The sequence below is a fragment of the Cebus imitator genome, unplaced genomic scaffold (assembly GCF_001604975.1).
Source record: "Cebus imitator isolate Cc_AM_T3 unplaced genomic scaffold, Cebus_imitator-1.0 Scaffold243, whole genome shotgun sequence".
NCBI lineage: Eukaryota > Metazoa > Chordata > Mammalia > Primates > Cebidae > Cebus > Cebus imitator.
In genome coordinates this window covers 1,084,466-1,098,539 of record NW_016107558.1, presented here as the reverse complement: position 1 = coordinate 1,098,539, position 14,074 = coordinate 1,084,466, and the positions used below count along the sequence as shown (strand labels likewise).

At 37.8% G+C, this 14,074-nt stretch overlaps 1 long non-coding RNA gene across 4 annotated transcripts in view; it reads right to left on the bottom strand.

Moving 5' to 3' along the window:
- Positions 1–212: 212 nt before the first annotated feature.
- LOC108282542 overlaps positions 213–14,074 on the bottom strand; it is a 51,571-nt gene continuing 37,709 nt past the window's right edge. The window contains exons 4-7 of one of the 4 annotated variants that reach the window (XR_005195463.1): positions 12,554–12,627; positions 10,844–10,957; positions 10,348–10,404; positions 213–603 (exon numbers count right to left, since the gene is read on the bottom strand). This is a non-coding gene — a long non-coding RNA (uncharacterized LOC108282542). Of the gene's footprint in view, positions 604–10,347; positions 10,414–10,843; positions 10,958–12,553; positions 12,628–14,074 lie in introns of all 4 variants that reach the window. The other 3 variants (XR_001816463.2, XR_001816462.2, XR_005195464.1) reach the window with 3 other exon arrangements.

Below are 14,074 nucleotides of genomic sequence, written 5' to 3'. Positions count from 1 at the left end.
GGAAGGAAGGAAGGAAGGGAGGGAGGAGGAAGGAAGGAAGGAAGGGAGGGAGGGACAGAGGGAGGGAGGAAAGGAGGAAGCAGGGAAGGTAGAAGGGAGGGAGGGAGAAAACCAGGTGACCAGGTATCCGGAAAGTCACAATTTTTCCTGAAACATCTAGGAAACAGCTATGTGTAAGTGATGGAAAATTAGAGGTTTTTTGCACACTCACATTACAACTTTCATTATCCTTTCTTCCTTAGAATTACAGAATCATAAAAACCGTAGAAGCCATCTGGAAGGAAAGAAGAGAATAGGAAAGAACAAAAGAGTATCATGTTCAACAAGGATGGGAAAAGAATAACAATCCATATTTCAGGAATAGAAGCAGCTTTGGTGTAAGCAGTGTCTCGGCAGCCACTCCATGGAGGAACAGGACCCTCTCCCAACCTTGTCAGCCACTCCAGCTAAGCAGCTGCTGCACCAGGTACGTTGCTGCTGTCTTCCTAAGAGTTCAAGAACATGGGCTCTGGAGTCACACGGCCTGCGTTCACATTCCAGCTCCATTCATAGCCTGCACGACCTGCAGCAAATGTCTTGATTTCTCTGCCTCAATTTCCCCATCTGTAAAATAGAAATAAACATAGCATCAATCTCATAAAATTGTTGAGAAGATTAAATTACATAAAGCACAGAAAACATATATAATACTGAATGAAAGATAGTAAGTGTCCAGTAAACATAGGCTAGTATTGCATTTCTTTTCATGTCTACGGCAGCCCTGGGAAGTAATGAGCATCCTCTTCATTTACAGAAGAGGATACAGAGTCAAGGAGGCCACTTCACCTTCCTGGTTCACACCATTAATTCGAATTCCATATAGTACCTGAGCCCCAGAACTACCTGGCTCCAAATTAATGCCCTTTCCCCTGTACCACACTGTTTCTCCACACTCTCAGGGTCCTCAATGAGAAAAATACTGACTTAACTTAGTGCAAATGGTCAATCAATTGCATTTGACTCAAGGCCAGGGCAGTGGTTCACTCCTGTAGTCCCAGCACTTGGGTCAGCGAATCCCTTTAACCCAGAAGTTCAAGACCAGCCTAGTCAACATGGTAAAACCCCGTCTCTACAAAATTTAGCCTGGCATAGTGGCATGTGCCTATAGAACCAGCTACTCAGGAGGCTGAGGTGGGAGGATTGCTTGAGCACAGGAGGTAGAGGCTGCAGTAAGCTTCATCATGGCACTGCACTCCAGCCTGGGCGACAGAGTGAGACCTTGTCTCAAAAAAATATTTTTTTAAATAGCATTTCAATGAACAGCTATCATTCTACATGTCCGAAAGAATGGATACTCTTCCCAGAACATAAACTTAGTACTAGATGGTAACATTCCTGGATTATGTACAGTCAATCCTAAGCATTCGATGACTCCTTTAAAGACAGTTGTCTTTAAAATTTGTGTGTAATCCCACTAAAGTAGTAATCCTTAAATTTTATTGAGTCTTGCACCTCTTGGAGAATCAGATCAAAGCAAAGGACACTTTCCCCAGGAGTGGGAAATGCATGTATACATACTCACAAAATATGTATACAATTTCAGTGAGTTCAGAGACTTGAGAAGTTCATGCAATCCAGGTGAGCAGTCCTCCATTCTAATGAGCCTGGAGATCTGGTATGCCGTTCCATTTACAAGGATGCATTTTCTATGTGGCTATCATCACCCTGCTTGGTCTCTGCTTTGTTTCTTTTTGACTTTTTCTCTTCTGTCCCGTTCTCTTTCCTTTTCCCTCTCTTACTCTTCCTTTCTCAACTCTCCACCCCCTCCTACCTTGGCAACCAGATGGAGCCACTATCGGAATCTCCTCTCCCTTCCCCTTCCTCCCCTCTGTATCCTTCCTGACCAGCCGATTCCGGAGAGGAATCCGATAACTTATCAATAAGCATAGGTTGCTCCATAGGAATTTTGGCCAGCCTAGGAAACAGTCTCTTTTTTTTAGGAAACAGTCTTTCTTTGAAGGATAGAAGATCAGAACTTCTGACTCCATTAAGAAGTCATTTCTCCTAACTCTCCGGTAAATGCAACCACTTTCCATTAAATATATGCAGATTCACTATATCCTGTTTTCAAGGAAACAGATTCACTAAGTTAACAATTCTGGTATAGATATCTGTGAACTCATTTGTTCTTTTATATCTGTGACTTTTTCATAGTACTCATCAACTTGGTAGTTAAGCACTCAGAAAAAGATATATTGGACACATAAAGCTTTATATAAGCAACTCTTGCATTAAAATGTGTCTGTCTCTATTAGGTTTTTTTGTTTGCCTACAACGTGCAAGTGAATTTCATTTTTATCAGTTTTATTTTTTAAATAAGCTTTTGAAAACTGATAATGCCATCCTTTGGAATCCGTGGCCAGCTATTATAGTTATATACACAACTGCCTAGAGTTGCCTAATATGAAAATGCGGTTAATTATAAGAATGAAAAGCTTCAAAATGAAATGAAATGTAAAATCATGAACTACAATATTGAAATGAAATCTTGTTTAAACAATTTGTCTTGGGCAGGCACAGTGGCTCATGCCTGTAATCCTAGCACTTGGGGAGGCTGAGGCATGCGGATCACAAGGTCAGGAGTTCGAGATGAGCCTGAGCAACATAGCGAAATGCCGTCTCTACTAAAAATGAAAAAATTAGCTGGGCATGGTGGCATATGCCTGTAGTCCCAGCTAATTAGGAGGCTGAGGTGAGAGAATGACTTAAACCTGGAAGGCATAGATTGCAGTGAGCTGAGACTGCACCATTGCACCCCAACTTGAGTGACAGAGTGAGACTCTATCTCAAAAAAAAAAAAAATAGATTTGTCCTAGAGTTCGACTTTTGATGCATTTGATCTGGAAAGTCAACATTTTCATTTCTAAGCAAATCAAAATGTTTTCTCTAAACCCAAGAATTTTCTTTAAGGATGCTTTCAAAGGGAACTGTCCTTTGTATTTTTTATATGAAAGTTTTTGCAAAAACCAACTAAGATATGATGGTCATGTTTTTAACAAGGTAAATTCACAACCATAAATGTGCCTTAGATTATTAATGGGATATTTTGTAAACTGTCAGGCATACAAAATTAAAGGAGAGAGACATAGGCTTTATATATGAGCATTACATATTTACTTCACAGTTTTTAAAATATTTCACAGTAACTTCATCAGCATTTCCATTTACTATAATGATCATTTAAGATTCTGTTATGGTGAAGTCATTCACTGAATTGAAACACTTTTTTTGTAATTTGGAAAGAAAAAAACTGTATAAAATGAATAGCATTGGCAAATGTTTCTAATCATTTCCTTAAAATACCAAACCACCAAACAATCTTTTTATTTACTACATTTTGCTTAAGTGCATAAATCAAAGGACAATAACAAGCCTAATGTCAAAGTAACTTTTTGACACTTCATACATTTGAGCAAGCTTAGCCGATAAACAGTTTAGATGAAGTTATGGTTTGAAATATGTTTCCCAAGAGGACTGTGGTTCATAAATTGCTATCAGGCTACCCCTGTCATTGTTGATTTGAGAAGTACTCAAGGTACCCACAGCTATTAACTAAGGCTAGCATTACCTGACCTGTTTTTCAGAGAATGATATTTGGTTTTACAAAGACAACTAACCATCCATTCTATAAGAAACACGCAGTTTGCTTGTCATCAGGCACATAATATAGTGAGCTCTATTTGAAAATGTTGACCAACAATTAAAAGAGGAGGCAACATAATCTTAAACAGGCTTCCAACCGTCTTCATAATCCTAAAAGGAATTAAATCAGTTGTTCTATAACAACTGTGCTGGGAAAAGCTAGAAGAATGAGAGCATTTTTTTAAATGCATCAAACAATAGAAATTTGCATCTCAGTGTTTTGCAATTATATGATTATTTATTATACCTGTGCATAATAAATATCTTAAATACTCTTTGCAGACACATGTTTTTGATAAGCTTACTAAAAATAAACCCACAGGCAAATCAAATACTAGTCCCATAATGTATGTGTGTTTATTTCTTTACCTGCCAGCAAAAACTAGCTCGCCATTGCTCCTCAGTGAGGGCTGAGCATGGAACAGTTTACTCTCCAACCCCTGCACCATGCCCTCTGCCTTGTGGATTTGGGAAATGTCAGGAAAGATCAGAGCAAGGATCCTGCTACTTTTTTATTCAGATCCTCTGGTCTTAACCTTCAAGGTAACATTTAAAAGTTAGTTATGACTTGATCATTCTGCATTAAGTTTGTCATCAGTGACCTGGCTTTACAAAAGCAAAGAACCAAAGAGTTTCAGGAACAGACTTGATGAGTGTCATCAACTGCTAGAGATGTGATAAATTTATGAATTTTATCAGCCTTGCTCTTAAAAGTCCTGGTAAATTAAACAGTCAGAGGTGGAGGTTTCCTGCGAACCCTCTTAATCATCTGAGTGGCTGCATGACAGCTTGTTCCAGGAGAGCTACACAAATAAAAACTCGACCACATCACTTTCACACAAAGAAATCTGCCAAACACAAAAGAAAATGTTTGGTGTTCTTATTTTAAAAACAAAACAAAACAAAAAACTATCTCCCTGGGACTTACAATTTGAAGCCCTTTGGATAACTCATTCAAGGAAATACCTCTTGAGCTACTGTCTCCTACACATTTGGTAAACTTTCTTAATGTTTCCATAGTAACCTTTGCTAATTTTGCACAACCATCTATTCAGCTATCTGAACAACAAAATGGGTTTTGCCAAAGCTAACTTAAATTCACCTCAGCTATGACCTTTGTCTAGCATGGCTTAGGAGTCAGAAGTCCTAAGAAGAACAAAGATCATCTTTCTCATTCATAATTTACAGTGCTGCATAGTACAGAACTTGTAGAAACAGCGCAGATGCTGGTGAGCAATTAACAGGCTCTCTAGATCACGATCAGCAGCTTTACTTGCCCACCCCTTGCACCCCACAGTAAAAACAAAACTCGTTTGTTTTGAACTTGTTTTAAATATGAAATACCAGTCCTCTTCCATAGTTTGTTGTTATTGCAAATTAAAATAGATTCTGTAATTACCGAATAACTTTTAATTTTTTTTTTTAGGTTATAAACCATTGAACTCTTCTTTTCTAAGGACCTTGGGAAACTTCCACAGAATTGGTTTACTCCTCTAAAAAGTATCTTAAAAAGCACAGTGCATTTTACTCTGATAAAACACTTCTGACACATAACTATTAACCTTTGAGCAAAGGGTCTCCATCTACTTTTTCTCTTGACCTCGTCTCCCACAATCCTTTGCGGTAGTTCTGGCCTCACTTCAAAGACGGCCCGCCAGGAGGGGCTGCCCTTATTCTATTTCCTTCTTCCTCCCCCACTTCTTCCCTTGTGCCTCTATTTTTTTTTTCCCTTCACTTTCCTCTTACAACTTTCTTGCCTTTGGTAGAAAAATACCTAATCTCTCTATCTTCCCACAGCTTTACAGTTTGCCTGACCATGTACCTAGCTCTTTTCTTTCCTTTCTTGGAGGGAAGGTTCAGCAATGACCTCTGGGAGTTTAAAATGAGAAACTTGGTCTCGATTTTGGAGCTATCTCTATTTCAACTTGGAATGATAATATTTTGGGCAAATTAAAGAAAATTTAACCTCAAAATACTAGGTAAATTAGGTCATTATACCCAAAACACAGCTTCTTTGGATGAAAGAAAGAGCTGGAAAGCCGTCCCCCCACTTTGGAAGATAACAGGTCTACCGAAGCTACAGGATTTGTTCAAAGCCACAAGGCTTTTTGTGACAGAGGAAGAAACTCCCTCTTCAACCCAGCACTTTCCATTTTGACGCCAGGATTTCCCTGTGGTATGAAGAAACTTACTGTTTGCCTTGGGTGATAGTTGCTAGAGGAACAATGCTCCCTCCTGTCTTTTGGGGACTGGAAGGACATAGACGAGGGGGTTTCTGCCTTCCTAAATCCACTCAGAGGCAAGACACTTTGAATTATACTGTCTACTTTGACATCACACTTCTTTCTGTTCCTTTTCTCCTTCATCTTCAGAAAAGAAAAACATAATCAAACAACTACACAAAAGATTAAAGGTATTTGTGGCCTGAGTCCGTGAGTGAGGAAAAATAAAAATAAAAATAAATAAATAATAAGATTAAATATATTAAAAGATTAACTTTAGGATCGTGGAGTTTTCCATAGCTAATAGGAAGACTGAACTCCTGTAGTCCATGCTTTTTTCACTTTACATGTGAGGAAACTGGGCCTCAGGTTACTTGGTGTTAGGAAAGAAGCTGGGAGCAGAAGGCTAGATTTATGACTCTCCTTATACTCACATATAATGGAGAATCTGAATACTACTCTACATTACTAGCAATACATTTAATTTACTGTGTTTGTGTGAATCTCACCTAATTACTTTTGTATTTCAAGGATCTATGACACATAAAAACCAGGACATCTCATAAATTTACGTTCAATCATTTAATTACTCCTAAAATCTTTTATAATTACAACTTTTCATGCAATGCCTCTAACGGTTTCACATATCAAGTATCAAATTTATCAGTCTTCTGGGCAATGTCCTAAACATGCAAAATTCTTTCTGTGCTGTATTTTATAGGAAAATAGCCACTTTGGCTTTGTAACTTGTTTTTTTCCTGTGCTAGCCATAAGCAATACTGATTTCGTTTTATTTTAAGAAATTTTCTGATAAATGGTTTCTGCTAATGGTTGAATTTTTAAGGAAAACAACTTGTGTTGTGCTTATGTTTGTTTTCACCTTGGAGAACAAAGTCCCACAAGTCAAAGTTTATAGTCAATCAAAAAAGGGCACATTACTTTCCCATTTTAATGGTAGAACAGGGACCTTTAACTTTCCTGGAGGCTTTGCTTTGGGGTTTACACAGAGCAGAACTTCCTTAATGCTAGTAATCAGACCCACAGGACACGTGTTAATTGTTCCCGACATGTAAAACTATCTACAGTATCTCAGCTAATAACACCATTGCAAACATTTCACTTTTGAAAAGCACAGTATTGAAACCAATTACATGCCTGTTGATTTACCTTTCCCCACCTTCCCAAAACATTAGAATTGCTCATTCCAATAATGTCAAAGTTCAAATTCCCAAATGGCAGCACAAATTCTGAAAATACAGAATCGAGTTACCGTATGTGCCATCACTGGTTGATTTAGAGATGACTGCCAAAAACAAATATGTTTGGGCAAATTTTATTTATTAGATCCTACAGAAGCATATAATTGATACAGCTTCCGGTAGCTATTAGAATAGTTTCAAATAAAACATTATTTAAAGGTTACATCACCCTAAGACTGGTTCCTATCGGTCGCCTTGGTAATTTCAGGGTAAAATGATGCAAACGATAGAAATCTACTCTGATTATCATAAAGGAAAAAAAAGGTGGAAAGAGTATTGAATGGTGGTATATGGAGGCTTGCAGAAATGATGAGAGGCTGAGGGACCAGGCTGGGAAAATAGTTTGGAACCCAGGAGTCCCATAGAGCTGGGAGCCAGGCAGGCTAAGCAGGACAGCCCAATTCCATTGCAACACCAGGCCCTCCATCGATCCACTACCCCCTTATTCCTTCCTCAAGATTCAAAGTCCAAAAAGACAGTGGCTGATGGCCCAAATCTAAATCACACGGACATCTCAGGGAAGAGAGAGGGAGGATCTGTCCTATAAATGTGATAGCTTCATTTGTTCTTTAAAAAACCTTTGAATTGGGGAAATAATTTTCTATTTGTGACAAAGTCCACTCTGAGCTTCAGAAATGAAATGCCTTGGATGGAAAACAAAGTAGATATGCCTCACACCAATGTCTTTGCTGCAATAAGGAAGGTCATAAAATAATTCCTGGGCTTTACTTTACTCCAATCATAGAAAGAGACATGGCTATAACAGGGAACAAAATAATCTATCTTGGGATCTTTGACCCTTAAGCGAGAAAACAAGATTTGGCCATTTCTCAACAAAAAAGGATACAGTATACTAAATTGAATTCCAGCATTTGAGCCTTTTCACTTTTTTACCTTAGGTGATTCCCATAAATTTATAGTTTCAATTGCTTTGTATAAGACATAAAATGTAAAAGTATTATTTGCATATAAACATTTCACTAATAAGGATAAAATGCAATTTGACATAGAACTTTAGGCTTGGTGATATTTTTAACATCTGAGTATAATAAAATCAACTTTCTAAAGGTCAAAATATTATTTGTGCATCCATAGGCATTACTTTTTTACTAAAAAGTGGAAATATCCTGTGTCTGCTGTGTTATAATCTATTTTTAAACACAATATTACATTTTGAAATATTATTATTCCAATAAATATTCATTTCCACCTCAAAATGGTCAAACTAATACTTCTTTGCATATATGCTTACCGAAGTCCAGATACTGCTTTTTAAATTTTTTAAAGTGTTTATACTAAAAATTTTGCTACATCTGAGCACATTTTCATCAGATTCTAATTCTTCACTGTGGAGAAATAACAGTGAGAACTTGTAATCAGGTTTTCTTCCTTACAGAATTGTTTTCCATAAAAGATAATAATAATTTAGAAAGGCAATGTATATTAGTAGATGATAAAACATTCAATCATTAATAAATATTAACTAATTAAATGAATAATAATCACATATATGTAACATTAACCATGCCAAGCACTGTTCTCATCACTGTACATATGTTACTGCATTTAATTTACAACAGCCCAATGAACTAGGCATTGTTTTCAGGTCCATTTCATTGATGAGAAAGCCAAGTGGTAGAAAAGTAACTTGTCAAAGATTTCACAGCTAACATAAGAAGTCTGGTTTTAGACCCATGCCCTTCATAGTAAGTTATTGTTTTCTGGCTACAGGTTTTCAAGAAAGGTAATGGAAGCTCATTATTAATGTAATTTAAAGGCAAATTGTGTAATCATTGGGATCATTGAAATAATCTTCCACCAACACCGAAGTTGGGATCTAAACGTATTACAATTTCATCCCACGTATTACAGTCCATAAATTTGAAATAAAGGACCCCTTTCGAAAAGAAGATATATTTAGAAAACTGTCCCTAATGTAATTATACATTTCTATACCACAACCAAGTATGCAGTTAATACTTCCATATTATACTGGTCAAGATATGACCTGTGAAAGTTTTGCAGAGGTTGCACTATGCAACACAAAGTTACAGCTACGTAAATAGATAAGCATAATTCGATGCCATAGGGTGTCACGTGTACTTTTAGTGGCCTGAAAGAATAAAGCAATTTAGAGAGACATCTAATTTACACCCAGGAAATAGCTTAATGAGCACAGGAATCCAATGCCCGAAGGTGCACTGAATTATATATCGAAGCGCCAGTGTAGGAGGTTTCAAACAGCCAATCTTTGTGACAAGAAATGAGTGTGTTTTGAGAAGTGGATTGAACAGCATGGAAGAGCACAGCAATTACTAAAAGGGTTTCCAGACACACGAGAGTTATTGGACCCTGTTACAAACTCTAACTTCCACCATCAGTTACTGCGTTCATTTGTGCCATTGAAGCCTACATCGTTGCAACTGGAACAAAAATGATGTTTACATTTTACCAGTGTTTTACTTTCAATTAAACATCACGGCTGCTATTTACATAGTTGAATGGCATGGCATTTATACCATGCAATTTGATGTTAATTCTTTGTAAATATTTCTCCAGTAGGAGACCTAAGTTCAAACTAGTTGTGAAAATGTCACTAAAAATAAAATAAACTTTAATTTAATCTTGATCACAAATTATTGTTAAACGAAAGCTAAAAACCTGTAAAAATTTTAAATGGAAGTCCAAAGGAATTAACTGAGATGCTCATGTCCCAGGAAGTGACTTGCTTTTACACTGCCTGAGCCCTTGAGGACTTAACTCCACGGAGGGGAAGTTAAAGGCAGGAAAGAAAGAAGCTGCCAAGAGCACGGCTGAGAAGACGCAGGGAGGCTGCGGCTCTTCTCTGCACTGTCCACTCTCAAGCCTGTAGTTCTGTCCTGAAATAGGTCACAACTGGAAGGTTTCACGTTTCTTACGCATAGATGCTGTTCCCCGACAAGCTCCTCCGTCTGCGATCACTCATCATTCATCATAGCTGGAAATCTCCACCCTATCTGCATCTGAAATTCCCAGGGCCAAGCTGGTCAGCATCCAATACAGAATGGAAATAAAAATGGAAGTGGGTCTGTGTAGCTTTTCTTTGCTCTCTGTCCCAAAACATCCTCTTCCCTTGTGGTGTCTTCTTGTGTGTTTTCATACACAAGGAGAGAAGCCTAAGTAAATAAACAATGTTGTAGACTTACCTTTTTAAACATTTCCCTGTTGATTTCTTTCAGTTTTCTAGATTCTGGTGTAGAAATCTGAATGGGCTCATAGAAATAGGCTTTAGGGTAAGGCTTGCCTTACATACACAGTGTAAAAGCCAATAATCAAAAATATATAATTTGATTTGAGAGACTACAATCATGCAAAATAAGAGTTATGTCCCTATAAGTATCTCTGCTGACTTGGCAGATGCCAGAGGTGAAGCCATGGTTACTATCCTCTTTTAAACTTCCAGGAGCTCTGGAGGGGTAAAACGTCAAGCTGGTGCAGTCATTTACATCAGTGTGGATTCCCTTATTAGAATACTCTCCTTGGGGGATGCTAACTGCAATAAAAAGAATAAGAATTTGATGAAGAAAGGGAAAAGAAAAAATGAGCATTTGATGGAGAAAGGGAAGAGGGAAGACCTCATTTTTGGTCAGGAGTGAGATGAAGTCAAGGAAATTCAACAATTTATCCATTTTGCCAACTTACCAAATTTGTCCTGGTTTGAAGAAAATGAGATAATCATTCCCTTCTCTATTTAACTAAGTAAACTCAAATGCTTCCAGTAGTCGTGCAGGTAACATCTATTACACGGAATCAACTCTGTGTAAAGCATTAGAAGGCAGCAAGTTCTATGGTAAACGAGGGAGCACAAACCTCATCACAAGAATTGCAAATTTTTAAAAAATCATAAAACAATTTGGCTGGTCAATTAAGACCTATACAGAGCTGCTCCTTTTGACCCTTAAGGTAGCCAAATCTGAGTGACATTTTATGCAAGACTAATGTTATTCAGGAATTAAAGTAAAACACCGGCTGGATACAGTGGCTCATGCCTGTAATCCCAGAACTTTGGGAGGCCAAGGTGGGTAGATCACCCGAGGTCAGGAGTTCGAGACTAGACTAGCCAACATGCTGAAACCCTGTCTCTGCTGAAAATACAGAAATTAGCTGGGCATGGTGGTGCACACCTGTAGTCCCAGCTACTCGGAAGGCTGAGGCACAAGAATTGTTTGAACCAGGAGGCAGAGGTTGCAGCGAGCTGAGATCACACCACTGCACTCCAGCCTGGGTGACGGAGCAAGACTCAGTCTCAAAAAAACAAAAAAAGTAAAACACAATTTAACACCTAGTGAATGCTTATTAAATTGAGATGATCTAAGAATATCGCAACTCAGGGGCAATCACTAGTCCAGTTCTCTCTAATTTTTCTACATTTTTTGATGATGGGGATTATGGTGACAAGTATGGTGACTTGAAGGAGTCTCCCATTATGCAGAATGAATTAGCACTATCTTAGGGAGACAAAGTGCCAGCTTAGACATTTGCGAACTCAGAACCAGAAAGCCAAGTGTTCATCAATAGCATTCACATAAACACCACTTCCAATTCTCTTGTTTTCATATCTTCAAAAAGAATACAGCACTTCCAGATGTCCAGTGCCTACCTCCGAGTGGTATTACAAATATTAGTCATGTTAATGCCTCACAGGTACTTTGAAGATGAAAAGGACTAGTTAGTATCAAGCCATGAAGTGGCAGCCAAGACTTCCATAACAAATAGAGCAAAACAGAAAGGAGGCACCGCTGAGAAACTTGGAAGCAATACAGCCACGTATTTGTTTCTGCGCAAACTTTTTAATAATGAAAGCTCGTGAACTCCTCTTTAGATGAAAAGAGGCTCAACTGTGTCTTTAATGAGATCATCCTATTGGAGCACAATATAGTGATAAAGAAGATTTAATAAAGCATTTTGTCTTTTTATTACTTTGATTTGGTGCAACATATCTGCTCATCCAAGCAAGATGTTTAACTTCAAAAGCGGTTCTGTCCACCCTCCCCCTGAACAATAAATAACTCCAAGGCGGAAAAAGAAAACAATATATTTGAAGCATCCCTAAGCTGCTGAGTGATGAAAAGATTCATCATTTTTTTTCTACTGTGGACACCAGTTTTTAATTAGTCCTTTACTTTTCTCTTGTAGCTGGTAGGATTGTAAGAGTTTAAATGTTGCTTGTTATTGATTAAAACATATAGTAAAGTAATTTTGGGGAAAAAAATCGAATTACTCCACACCGTGGTAAGACTTTCCTATTTGACATGATCCTGGATAGGCCCATTAGACTGGGAATTTTGGAAATAAACAAAATTAGGCCATAAAACTGTTGGCACAGAATTCTCCACATCATGACAAACTTACTCTAAACATCTTTTTTGTATGTAGGTCTGTAATTAGATTCAGTGCTTAAATTTAAGATTTTGGCCAAGCTAAGCCTGGAAACACAAATATAGAATGTTTAGGAGGTTAAGGAATTGATTTTTGGAATGTGTTTACTTTTTTAAGGCGTCTTAACAGTGATATTAGCATAGATGATTGTATTAGCCAGAGAAAACTTCAGACAAACCCACCCAAATAATCTGGTAGACACTGAGTGAGTAGGCTAGATAAAGATGAGAGGGGAAAAATAGACAAACCGGAGGGAGGAAACTGAAAGATCATCAGCAAGGGCAGAGGGAGAACGAGCAATCCAGTCAATTCATTGTCTTAACTACATTAGACCAAAAGGCCAGACTTTTTTTGTCCTTAACAAAAATGTGGCTACGTTAGTGAATTCACAGACTCTTGTGGATGCTGGCTTAAATCCTCAAGTAAGCAAAGAGAGAGAAAAAAAAGGAAGAAGTCTCTCAGATGACCCTGCAGGCCACAATTGTTAAGTAACATAACAAAATTTCTAAGTGATTTTCTAGAACCTATTTTTTTCATGACACAAACAGATTTTTTAAAAAATAGTCATTCCCAACATTCCTTTTTCCCCAAGAAATCACTTGTTTCTATGTTTCTGCATTTGGGTTTCTTATTATTACTCTCATACCTTTGGAAACAAAGAGACCTCAATTCAAACTCCACCTTCATCATTATTAGAAGCTTCAGTGTTCCTATCATTAAAATTGGAAATAATAAAACTACACTTATATCCTCTAAGTTTGGCCTTGTACCAGCATCTTAATTATCCTACTAGTTTTCTGCAATAATATGTATTCAAGATTGCTCTGATAAACTGCACATATCCAGGTTAAATTGCTTTTTTATTATTCGTAAATTTTACAAATTCAATTATCCGTTTATTTGGGGAGTTTTAACTGGTTATTTGGAAATATATAGACACATCTTTAAATTGCAGATCTATACAGAATAAAATAAATATATCACATTGAAGAACATGGCCTGAATATTCCTGTTTCTTGCAAGTAGGAGGGGATGAGGTCTAGAAGGAACCTATACACTGACATTAGACAGCTCCTAGGAGTCAAGCCTCTACTAGACTAATGGGAAGGGGTCCTGCTGGCAGGCAGAGTGTGACATCCAGCAGTAGGCTGTATGCACAGCCTTGCCTACTGGTGCCCTGGAGAGAGCAATGCCAGACCCCCATGCAAGGAGGGCACCAAGATTCAAGGCAAGTTACCAGAAGAGAGGCTTGGAACATGGGCTCTTTGTCAAGGTCTTTATTGTTGCATGCAGCAGAAACCAACTCAATCCAGTTTAAGCAAACAGGAGAAATTTTTGGAAGGAAGTGAGATGTATAGCAGAAGCCAGAGATCTTTCCAGATCTTGAAAATCCATCAAGAACCCAGGCAGTTTCTCTCAATCTCTCTCTCCCTCTCTTCTCTTCACTCTCCTCACCCCCAACCCATCACCTTTTTTTTTTCTTTTTTTTTTTTT